Genomic DNA, 12,247 nt, shown 5'->3' with positions numbered 1-12,247 from the left:
TATTCATTCCCTTTCATATTATTTTCCATTATAGGTTATTATAAGTTACTGAATATACTTCCCTGTGCTATACAGTAGGTCCTTGTTGTTTATCTATTTTATATAGAATAGTGCGTATGTGTTAATCCCAAACTCTTAATTTATCCCTCCTTCCCCTTCCCCTTTGGTAACCATAAGATTGTTTTCTATGTCCATGAGTCTGTTTCTGTTTTGTAAATAAGTTCATTTGTATTCTTTTTTAGGTTCCACAAATAAGTGATATCATATGATATTTGTCTTTCTCTTTCTGACTGACTTCGCCTAGTATGATAATCTCTAGGTCCATCCACGTAGCTGCAAATGGCTTTATTTCATTCTTTTTATGGCCGAGTAATAATACATTGTATACATAAACCACATCTTCTTTATCCATTTGTCTGTCAGTGGACATTTAGGCTGTTTCCATGTCTTGGCTATTGTAAATAGTGCTGCTATGAACATAGGGGTGCATGTATCTTTTCGAATTGTAGTTTTGTCTGGATATACGTCCAGGAGTGGGATTGCTGGATTGTATGGCAACTCTATTTTTAGTTTTCTCCATAGTGGCCACACCAAATTTACATTCCTACCAACAGTGTAGGAGGGTTCCCTTCTCTCCACACCCTCTCGAGAATTTGTTATCTGTAGACTTTTTAATGATAGCCATTCTGACCAGTGTGAGGTGATACCTCATTGTAGTTTTGATTTGCCTTCTCTAATAATTACCAATGAGGAGCATCTTTTCATGTGCCCATTGCCCATCTGTATGTCTTCTTTGGAGAAATGTCTATTTAGATCTTCTCCCCATTTTTTGATTGGGTTGTTTGTTTGTTTAATATTGAGTCGTATGGGCTGTTTGTATATTTTGGAAATTAAGCCCTTGTTGGTCGCATCATTTGCGAATATTTACTCCCAGTCTGTAGGTTTTCTTTTCATTTTGTTTATGGTTTCCTTTGCTGTGCAAAGCTTATAAGTTTCATTAGGTCTCATTTGTTTATTTTTGCTTTTATTTCTTTTTCCTTGGGAGACTGATCTAAGAAAACATTGCTACGATTTATGTCAAAGAATGTTTTGCCTATGTTCTTTTCTAGGAGTTTTATGGTATCATGCCGTATATTTAAATCTTTAAGCCATTTTGAGTTTATTTTGTGTATGATGTTAGGGAGTGTTCTAACTTCCTTGACTTACATGCAGCTAGGTGACTGACCTTTTTATGCCTTTCCTAAATTGTCAATGTCTCCTGAATAGAATATAAGCACTAGAGGGCATAAACCTTGTCTGTTTTGTCCATTACTGTATCCCCCAAGTGTAGAACAATGCCTGGCACATGGCAGCTTCCCTGGCACATAAGCAGCTGCCAAATATTAATTGAATGAATGAATTAACTTTGGCAAAAGAGATAAAAATAATAAAAAGGTAAATATGACTATCATTATTTGTAAGCAATATAATTGTCTACATAAAAAATCCAAGACAGTCAATCGAGAAACCATTAGAACCAGTACAAATAATTTAGCAAAGTGGCAAAATACAAGAGCAACATACAAAAAGTGAATATTTTTATTCACCAACAATAATCTACTGGGCATTGTAATAGATTTTAAAAAGATCCCAGTCACAACAACTCCCAGAACTATAAATTACCCAGGGGGAAAAATCTATAATAAATGTACAAAATCTAGATGAAAAAAACCCAAACTTTACAGATGGAAATGGAAGAATATCTGAGTGAAGTGATAGATATGTTGTATTTCACTATGGTAAAACTCAATATTGTAAAGATGTCAATGACCTATAAAAGTCTATAAATTTAATCCCAATCAAAATCCTAGTGAAAAGTTTTACAGAACTCAACAAATTGATTCTAAAAATCACTTGGAAGAGAAAAAGTGCAAAAATAGCCGAGACAATTTTGAAAAAGAACAGTGGGTTGAGACTTAACTTGCCCTATCAAATATCAAAACACACCATAGAGGTGTAATAATTAAAATGATGTGGTAGTGGAAGAAACACTGACAAATGAATCAATGGATCAGAATAAAGAGTCCAAAACAGACCCAACTGTATAAGGGAATTCAGTTTTTGACAAAGGAGAAAGGATAGGGGGCTTCCCTGGTGGCGCAGTGATTGAGAGTCCGCCTGCCGATTCAGGGGACGCGGGTTCGTGCCCCGGTCCAGGAAGATCCCACATGCCGCGGAGCAGCTGGGTCCGTGAGCCATGGCCGCTGAGCCTGCCTGTCCGGAGCCTGTGCTCCGCAACGGGAGAGACCACGCAATGAGAGGCCCGCGTCCTGCAAAAAAAAAAAAAAAAAGAAAGGATAAAGTACTCAGTAAATGGTCTTAGGAACACTGGTTATCCACTTAGGATAATTAAAGTTAGATCTTTACCTCACAGCTTTCATAAAAGTAAATTTCATATAAAAGGCCTGAACATAAAATATAAAATTATAAAAGGAAATATAGGGTAGGGTAGGCATAAAACATAGAGATACAGGTAAATAAATTTGATTGCATCAAAAGCACAAAACACCTCTAAGACAAAACAGGAAAACAGAAGTACCTCATAATGGCCAAGGGCCATCAGATTACCTAATATATGTTATTTTATGAGTTGAATATTAAAAATGATTTTGACAGATTTTGCTTTGTTTTGTGCTTTTGGGCAATGAAGAAGCTATCTTTGCCTTATGTTTCAAGACAGCAATGCCTCTTTATCTTGGGCTATTTATAGTATCTATTCTCATGGATAGAGAACGTTGTACAACAATTAATAAATAATTGTGGGGATTTTCAGAATGGCTGAGTGAGGAGCTTGGAAGACACACTCCCCCCCAAAAAAATCAATAATAAAACTTGGGAAAATGATCAAAAACCCCTTGGGTTTTTGGAAGTAACTGTTTGGCACCTCAAGAAGACGATGTCAAACAGTTATTTCCAGGAGCCATCAATGTAGAAGGCTCAGTAAATGATTCATGTAGACCGGTTTTCCCTGCCATAATTCAGCATTTGATTACGCTTTCAATTTATTTTATTTTATTTTTTTTGTATCCTCTCAATTTAGATTTTGCCTCTTTGTACCGCAGGCACAGGTCAGGGTACATTTATTGACTGTATTTATTGATATAGTCAATAAATGTATCTTATATAAATGAATTTTATACCAGCTCTATATTCTAGGGTAATGGGGGTGCTCAGAAAATAAATGCTGTCAGTTGGACAGAGCCAGTTTGGGATTTAGCCAACATAGGCAGGCTTATAATGCAGTTGTAGTACAAGGGCACCAGGGAGGGAAGACTTTGATAGCTGGCCCTAATAAAATCCCATCATTCATTCAAAAAATGTCACCAAGTACCAATCACAAAGCACTGATGATGCAGAAATGAACAAGGCACCATTTTTCTCCAAGGAGTTCGGTGCAATGTTGGGAGACACATAATAAACACCTAATTTCAATTAATTGTGATCAGCACTGACACAAAGTACAGTGGAAAGGAACCATTAACTCTACCTGAAAGAGTGATAAAAAGCAAAAGGTCACATGGGGCTAGTGTCGGAAGGCCTGCCAATGTTGTGTCTGGTAATGTGATGTCATTCATTGAGGGCAATACCAGGTTGTTTAAATAAACAGGTACCTAAGGCACCAGCAAAGTAGGGCATCACAAAAAGTGGAATCAATTTTACATTATATATATACCATGGAAAAATCAGAAATTGGTTAGATTTTGTTCTGTTTTATGATTTAGTATTATTTTATTTTGAATTACATATGAGATGGGAAGCGAGGGGGCGTAACTTTTTCTAAAATATATTGAAAAACAAATACACTAACATAAAAATGCATAAAACATAAATGTACAGCTAAAAGTTATTATAAAGTACATCATGTGACCATCACCCAGGCAAGAAATAGAACATAGCCAGTGGCATCCCAGGAGCACCACTTAGAATGGCCAACTGTCTTGGTTTGCCTTGAACTATTACAGTTTTAGCACTGAAAGTCCTGAATCCCAGGAAACCCCTTCCTGGGATATCAAAAGTCTCAATTTTCACTGGTGGGTGCTAAATATTGTTGAGGGGGGAGTATAAAACCTGTATGGTGGCCCCCCAACTAGGGGGTGAAAACAACACAGTTTTTAGTGTGAAACAAGTATGGTATAGATTATCTGCCTTCTGCAGTTGTTGTAGCTGTTTTTTCCCCTGGGTACTGATATTGACAACCATGATTTTGGTTCACAGTAATGGATCAGTCATTATTGCATCACTCTGAATGAATAATGGATGATTCACTGTTGCATCACTCTGAATGATGCCACTTCAGTGTGCAACTTAAGTGTATTGTAATCATGAGCATTAACAGTCTGTGACTTTGCCTATACTTTGTAGTAATTGTATTGAAATAGTGCTAGTTTAGCCTTTAACATTGTAAATATTGTCACCACGTGTCTTAGTCTGCTTAGGCGGCAGTAACAAAATACCATAGACTGGGTGGCTTAAACAACAGAAATTTATTTCTCACAATTCTGGAGCCTAGGATGTCCAAGATCAAGATGTTGGCAGGTTTAGTTTCTTTGGATGCCTCTCTCCTGGCTTGTAGATTGCTGCCTTCTCCCTGTGTCCTCACATGGTCTTTCCACTGCGTAGCGTGCACTCCTGTGTCTCCCTGTGTGTCCAAATTTCCTCTTCTTATAAGGACACAGTCAGATTGGATCAGGGCCCACCCTAACAGCCTTAAATCACCTCTTTAAAGGCCCTATCTCCAAATAGAGCCACATTCTTTGATACTGCGGGTTGGGGCTTCAACATATGAATTTGGGAGGGACACAGTTCAGCCCATAACACCATGTTCTGCAAGAATGCAGATAATGAAAATGAGAACCATTACGATCTAGGCAAACAAAAGGGGGAAATTTTGATAACAGATATGTAGGTCCCTTATAGCATAGATCTGATTCTGTCATATCTTACCAATGATCATGCTTTTTACGGTGTGTCAAATGATGAGTCTGATCTCAGCAAGAAAAAACTTAGTTATTAGGTACTTCAATTTTTTTTAAAAAGGTAGAGTTTCATATTGCTTTCTTGATACCTATGAAGATGTTAATGAAACCACAGAAAGCAGAACAATACAAACTAGATTTTGCTCATCTATCCATATTCAGCAGACAGTACACCCATAAATTTTGAAAATTCCATTCAGTCTATAAACGTGAAATATTTTGCCCGTTAAATGTCCTGCACACCTTGTACACAATGCTGCTTAAAAGGAGTGTGTTTTGCTTGCCTGTGAAATTAGAGCTTTGATAATGAAAGTTTGGGGTCATTTTCAATTTCCTCAAAACATGCAGAAGCACATAATGAGATTTCTTAGTTTATAGAAATGGAAGGAGACAGCATCCTTAGACATGTGCCTACAAGATGCCTATCATTATTGCTGGCCATAGAAAAGGTGCTAAAATGTCAGCCTGTCATAACATCATAATTTCAAAGTGTAGTACAAGAACTATGTCCTTCTCTAATTTAGAAAGACATTGAGAATGTGAATGGAGAAAAGGATTATAATAAAACATAAATTTATCTGCTGTTTCTCTGAAAATATCTGAAGATCTTTGAAGAGGTCATATGAAGCCTAGAAAAGGGTGAACGGCCTGCACCCGAGCTGTTTGATGTTATGTGTACATTGCAACAAAAATTCGTGTGGCAAAAAAGACTCATGTTTTTGAAATAACTTAAAAAAAAGTTCCCCAAAAGGGCAGCCACATTAAACAGGACTTTCTCAATTTCTTTAATAAAACTATAACTTATCTGGAATCCAACTTCAATTTCACAAGTTCAAATTACCTCATGCTTTAGAACCATTTTTCCTGAGAAAGAGAAGTTTACGACATCTAATTTGTTTCAGAGGATTTAAAAATGATAGGCATGTTACACGTGAATAGTCCCTATATGAATTTAAAGATGCAAAAGACTTGATTGACAAATAGCTGATTTCCCCAAAACAATTTCTTTTTTAGTCCTTATGCTCCCGAAGTCTTAATTCAGCTTTGAGCTAGAGTGTGAGGGTGGAGGGTAAAGTGTGTACTAAAATTTGGCTGGCTGGTAATCTCAGGAGACAAGTTTATACCTCTGTTTAGGGAGAGTCCTAGTTGTGAGGGGGATAAAACCAGGAGATGGGACTCAGTGGTTATAGGCTTGGGTTCTGTTACTCTCCATCTGAGCTAACCTCTGAACTTTGGTTGACTCCATTCTTACAGTAGTCAAAGGCAGATTCCCTACCTCCTTTTAAGAGTAGTAGAGAGGGCTCAGAAATGGAGAGGAATGTGGCGATGGGAAAACAAGGTCACTGTTCTCCCTTGTTCTTGATCTCTTCCTTCTGAAAATTATTTCTTCTGCTTTGGGAATCACTAGATATTTATTCAACAAATCTGGAGCGGAGTCAGAGGTTTCTTCACTCCTTAGAAATCAAAGTTCTTGGGACTTCCCTGGCAGTCCAGTGGCTAAGGCTCTGAACTCCCAACGCAGGGGGCCTGGGTTCGATCCCTAGTCCGGAAACAAGATTCCTTCCACATGCCACAACCAAAAGATCCCACATGCAGCAACGAACATCCTGAATGCCTCGACTAAGACCCGGCACAGCCAAATAAATAAATAAATAAATACATAAATAAATGAATAAATAAATAAATAAATAAAAAGGTCAAAGTTCTCATTGGGCCAGGAGCCAAGTGTTTCAAGTTTTTGTGTTTGTTGATTTGTAAGGGGTGGGAGGGATGAGGTAGCTGGAGTTGGTGATTAATGAAGACCTAGTTTCTTTCTTTGGAGAGTACTCAGGTTAGCTTATAGGAAAGCAGGCTTGTTTCCTGGGTTCTGCCTACAGGAGAGAAATAAGTTCCCTCTTCAGAGGAAACTAACAACCCCCAGGAAAACATGGCTCAGGGTCCAAGCAGGAAGCCCTCCTCTGTTGGCAGCTCTTCCCTCTAAGCCATTTTACTCTGATTTCATAGAACAGCTTTTCTATCCTGCTGTCCAGGAATTGTTTTTTCCTCAGCTGTCTGCTGCAGACCGTGAAGTGAAGAGGGCACTGTAGGAGAAGTCAGGAGACTGAGCTTTTCACACACTCACTCACTCCCTCTTACTTTAACCCTAACCATTTCCTTGCCTTGCTAAGAGATATATCTGCAAAATGGGACTGATGATACATTACTGGGTTGTTGAGAGGATTAACCATGAGTGTAGGTGAAGTGCCCACGCCCCAGATTCTCAGTGCCTATCAGCTCTATGGGAATCAAGAGTTGCCAGACCTAGGCCCTTGAAAACCAAGGCATTTGCCCTCTTTCCATCCACAATGAAAATAACAGTAAACACATCACTTTACATATATTAACACATGTTAGTCCCCCCAACAACCTTATGAGTTAGGAACTGTTATCCTCACTTATGGAACTCGAGACTCAGAGAGGTGAAGTAACTTTCTTAGAGTCACACAACTAGTAAGTGATGGAGTCGCTATTCGGACCCAGGTAGTCTGGCTGCAGTGTCTGTTCCCTGGGAGGCTCCCAGGCTGAAAGTACCTTCTGCTCTTGCCCATATCTGCGGAGTTCATTCCCAGTATGTGACAGTACCTACTGTTCCCACCTCAGGGACAGGAGCATACAGACTGCCTGAAGGTCCCACTTTGCCTGCTCTGGTCCTTTCTGAGCAAAACAAACAAGCTTAGCCCCACTCTCACCACTGTCTATCCATGTGACCACAATTAAGCCAAGATATGGACCTCAGACCTACCCAAATTTGTATTTGGGTGATAGGGAAGGAACCTCAGAAACCCAGGTCCTTTAGGAGTGAAGTACAGAGGGAGTGAGGTTATGGCTGGGGCTAATGAGCCCCAATAATGTGGAGATTAACCCCTGCTGGTGCCAGACCCTCCCCAGGGGTGCCAGTGGTCCACCCTCTAGGGCTCCCAGCTTCCCTTACCTGGGAAATGGGCATGGCAAAAGAGACAAAGAGGTGAGTGGTGGAGACATCCTGCAGCACCAAATGGGCTTTGGTTGTTCTGATGAATCCTAAGGACTTACACGACTTTGCCCCCCTCCCCCACCAGGCCTGAGCTGCCTCTTCCTGGCCCTTGGCAGTGCAGCCTGCAGGCAGATGAGTCTTTGCTGTGGGACCCATAATACTGCTAGCAGCCAGCCGCCATAAGGTGGGGCAGGGGCACGCCAGCCGGGAGGGGTGTGGGGCAGGCTACAGTTTGAAAGGGGCCCTGGGGGCTGCCTAGCAACCATCAGACCACCCAATAGCCTTGAGGAGTGTTTGTCTCCTTTGACCATCTACTCATAGGGAAGCAGACAGGGAAAATGTACGGGAGTTGGGGTGGGGGACTAGTGTCGAAGGGTCTCTCCTTGACCAAACTTTAGTCAGTCTCCAACTACCTTCTCAAGTAGGCCCTGACTTTTGAGCTTCTGTGTTCCTCTCTGCATTGTCCAATTTTAGCAAGACTCCTAAGTCTCTTTAACGAGAATGCCCTCCCCCCATCTGATCACTCTCAATATTTGATCGAATTCCTCACCTTTTACCATCCCCTAGGTGATGTGTGATCACCGTGACTGCCTTCAGTTAGAATCCTGTTAGGTCAGTTTAGCCAGAATCCCCCCTTACCCCTGTTGCTTCCTCTTAGTAGTCTTTCATACACTGATATACCCGCCCTAAACCCGTTCCTTGATTACAAATCCTTACCCTTCCTTGTTGTATTCCAAGTTAAGCCCCATCTCTTTCCCCATGGTAAACCCCATTGTAGTACTCCCCCAAATAAAGTCTGCCTTGCTGTCTTTAACAAGTGTCATGAATAAGATTTTTATGAACACTGGCATAATTATTCCAAGACAAGGAGCTGAAATTACCAAGCACAGAGTGAGGCTTTCTTCAGAAAGGGCATCATTTAGTGAAGTTTGTGTATGGTCAAATAATTTTTAACAGCTACCTGGAGTAGCATTGCTAACCTGCTAGCTAGATGTAGCCAGCTCCCCTTGGCCTAGGACCCCCTCCATGGGCTGCCAGACTTCTAGAGAATCCAGAAGCAGGCTGGGCCCTTTCTCCACATGTACAGCTTTTTCTGTTTGAGGCCCTTTCCTGCCTTTTTACACCATCATCTTGACTACAAGGTCTGCCTTGGGCACTTTCCTACCAGACATGGATCTCAGCCAAGTGATGGGAAAAAGAATAAGGGATTTGTGTCTAGAGTATATAAAGAACCCTTACAACTCAATAATAAAAAGATAACTAACCCAGTTAAAACATGGGCAAAGAATTTGAATATACAGTTCTCTAAATGAGATATATGAATGGCCAAAAAGCAAATTAAAAGATGCTCAGACATCATTAGTAGTCATCAAGGAAATGCTGCAAATCAAAATCACAATGAGATACTACTTCACATCTACTAGGATGACTAGAACAAGAAAAGTCAGATAAGTGTTGACGTGGAGGATGTGGAGAAGTAGAAACCCTCATACACTGCTGGCAGGAACATATAAAATGGTGCAGCCACTTTGAAAAATAGTCTGGTGGTTCCCTAATGATTAAACATAGAGTTACCATATGACCCAGCAATCCCACTTCTAGGTACCTACCCAAAAGAAATGAAAACATACGCCCACACAGAAACTTGTTTGTGAATATTTACAACAGCATTATTCACAATAACCAAAAGGTGGAAACAACCCAAATGTCCATCAACAGACAAATGGATAAACAAAATATGGTATCCATACAATGGAATATTATTCAGCTATAAAAAGGAATGAAGTACTGATACATATGCTACAACATGGATGAACCTTGAAAACATTATGCTAAGTAAAGGAAGCCAGTCACAAAAGACTATATACTATATGATTCCACTCATATGAAAATTCAGAAAAGGGAAACATATAGAGCCAGAAAGTAGATTAGTAGATGCTTAGGGCTGGGAGGAGGGACTGAGGAAATAGAGGGATGATAGCTAAATGGTTTCTTCTTGATGTGATGAAAAGGTTTTAAAATTAACTGTGATGTTTACACATATCTGTGAATATACTAAAAACCATTGAACTGTACATACACTTTATATATATATATACTTTTATTATTAACCCATTAACTCCATAATATGCCAATCATGAGCTAGTTTTCAGCAGTTACATTCCCTTGATCACGGCTGCATAATGATGTGATTAATTAAAAAACAGGGAGACCAGAGACATGGCCAGAGGTGACATCACACAGCCTATGCCACTGCAAAACAATCGTCAAATTCAGTGGTGGTTTGTAAAGCCAGTTCAGTTCTGCTCCCCTTGCCAGAGATTCTCACGTTTGTGAAAATTGGACCAACAAGTGGTGGGGCTCCATTTCCTGGTTTGAATTCTCAGTGGCTTTATCCAGAATCTCACTGGCAACTGGTTACTGTAACACCAGCCCAACCTTCTCTGCCCCCATGCTGGGCACTTCCAATTGTTAGGATAATACCGTAGGTTGCTGTCCCCTATGCTGAACTTGAGCTTCTTCAGGAAGGTTTTGTTCTCCATGAGATCCACTGCATTGAACATGTCAAACCCTTTCATGTTGGTGAGAACGAGGGCATTGCTCATGAGGTCTAGAGGAGGGGTCTGGGCATGAATATTGTAGAAAGAATAAGCAGCCTTTAGACTCTTGTGGGTCGGGTGGTTTATGATGGTAGACAGAAGTGTATAAAAGCTCCACTCATCTGTCACCTCACCATTTGCACTCTCCACCACAAAAGTGTCAGTGATATTCTCCTGGAGGTAGAACCAATGTTCCACCTCCTCCTGGCTCTTGACTGGCATGTGGTGAAACTGCTTCAGGTACCAGGTGAGGAGCCGGTGCACTATTGGAATGTCCTTTTTTCCCATTGGTTGTGGCCCAGCTGTCTTGGGAATCTCTGGCAGTTGGTAGAACTTCATGGTGCGTTGCATGGTCATATTTCTGCTCAAGTGGGAGAACTTCACTTCAATCAGCTTCCGTGGGTTTAGGGACCGATGCTAGTACCTGCAGGTGCCAACAGGCTTTGGTAATACCATCCCAGCAGTGTAAACAGCTTGGAAGATGTCCTCCAGGTGAACCCTCTGGGTTATCTCACGCATCAGGACTGGAGCCACCCTCTTGGAGTGCAGCTTCTTATGGACACACAAGAAGTTGATCTCTAGCATCTTCTTCTCTGTGTCATAGATACGGATGTTTTCTGGGATGGCGATGATGAATCCAACCAGTTTCTGACTTGAGACCACTAAAACACCACAGTGCCACTGGGGGAGCCAGCCAGGCGGCCGGAGAGCCCACCGAAGAAATTCTGGGGAATAATCAAATTGGAACATGTTGTCATCACCTTCCACATAATTCTTGTTCAGGAGGATGTGTAGTTCTTTCAGCACACCACGGTCCCCTTGATCCAAGGCATCCCAGGTGAAGCCCTGGGGCAGGGTGTAGGGCTCTTGGCGGATGTTGTCTTTGTCAGGCTCCACAGGACCGTGCATGTTCACAACTTCTCCCAGTTTGGGGACGGGCTGCGTGTCCCAGAACTGGTAGCTTCACTTGCTAACCTCCTCCATGGTCTTTGCAGGTCCCTTGAGCCACCAAAAAAAGTTCAGTGGCCTTCTGTATTTCCTGGATCCTCTCTGCTGGCAAAGAGTTCATCTTAACAGGCTCATCCTGGGCTGAATCTGTCTCACGGCCTTTTTCTTTCTTCTTTTTTTGTTTCTTTTTCTTCTTTTTGGCTCCAGTGTCATTGGCTGGACTCAAATCACCTCGTTGTAGCTGTTGTCCTCCTCATTCTTGCAGCCGCTGCAGTGCTCATTGGCCATTTCCATTGCATTTCTGGCTGCATTTCTGGAATGCACTGGAGGTGCCCGGGGCTTCACTGCTGTATCACTCTCGTCCGCCACCTTGAGTTGCCTGTACATATACTTTAAATGGGTGAATTGTATGATATGTGACACGTGAATTACATCTCAAAGAGTTTTAAAAATCATATCAGGGGGCTTCCCTGGTGGCTCAGTGGTTGAGAGTCCGCCTGCCGATGTAGGGGACACGGGTTCGTGCCCCGGTCCGGGAGGATCCCACATGCCGCGGAGCGGCTGGGCCCGTGAGCCATGGCTGCTGAGCCTGCGCGTCCGGAGCCTGTGCTCTGCAGCGGGAGAGGCCACAGCGGTGAGAGGCCCGCATACCGCAAAAAAAAAAAAAAAAA

The 12,247-nt window shown here is 41.5% G+C and overlaps 2 pseudogenes; both read right to left on the bottom strand.

Annotated features, from left to right (window-relative positions):
• The window catches only part of LOC112411869 (peroxiredoxin-1 pseudogene), a 12,501-nt pseudogene extending 3,700 nt beyond the window's left edge, over positions 1–8,801 (bottom strand).
• Positions 8,802–10,331: 1,530 nt separating this feature from the next.
• LOC112390840 (glycylpeptide N-tetradecanoyltransferase 1 pseudogene) lies at positions 10,332–11,712 on the bottom strand (annotated as a pseudogene).
• Between the last annotated feature and the right edge of the window lie 535 nt (positions 11,713–12,247).

Source organism: Neophocaena asiaeorientalis, unplaced genomic scaffold, assembly GCF_003031525.2.
Source record: "Neophocaena asiaeorientalis asiaeorientalis breed wild unplaced genomic scaffold, Neophocaena_asiaeorientalis_V1.1 scaffold572, whole genome shotgun sequence".
In the NCBI taxonomy this organism is placed as follows: Eukaryota; Metazoa; Chordata; class Mammalia; order Artiodactyla; family Phocoenidae; genus Neophocaena; species Neophocaena asiaeorientalis.
Note: the sequence above shows the minus strand (reverse complement) of the source record. Positions and strands in the feature narration are given on the sequence as shown.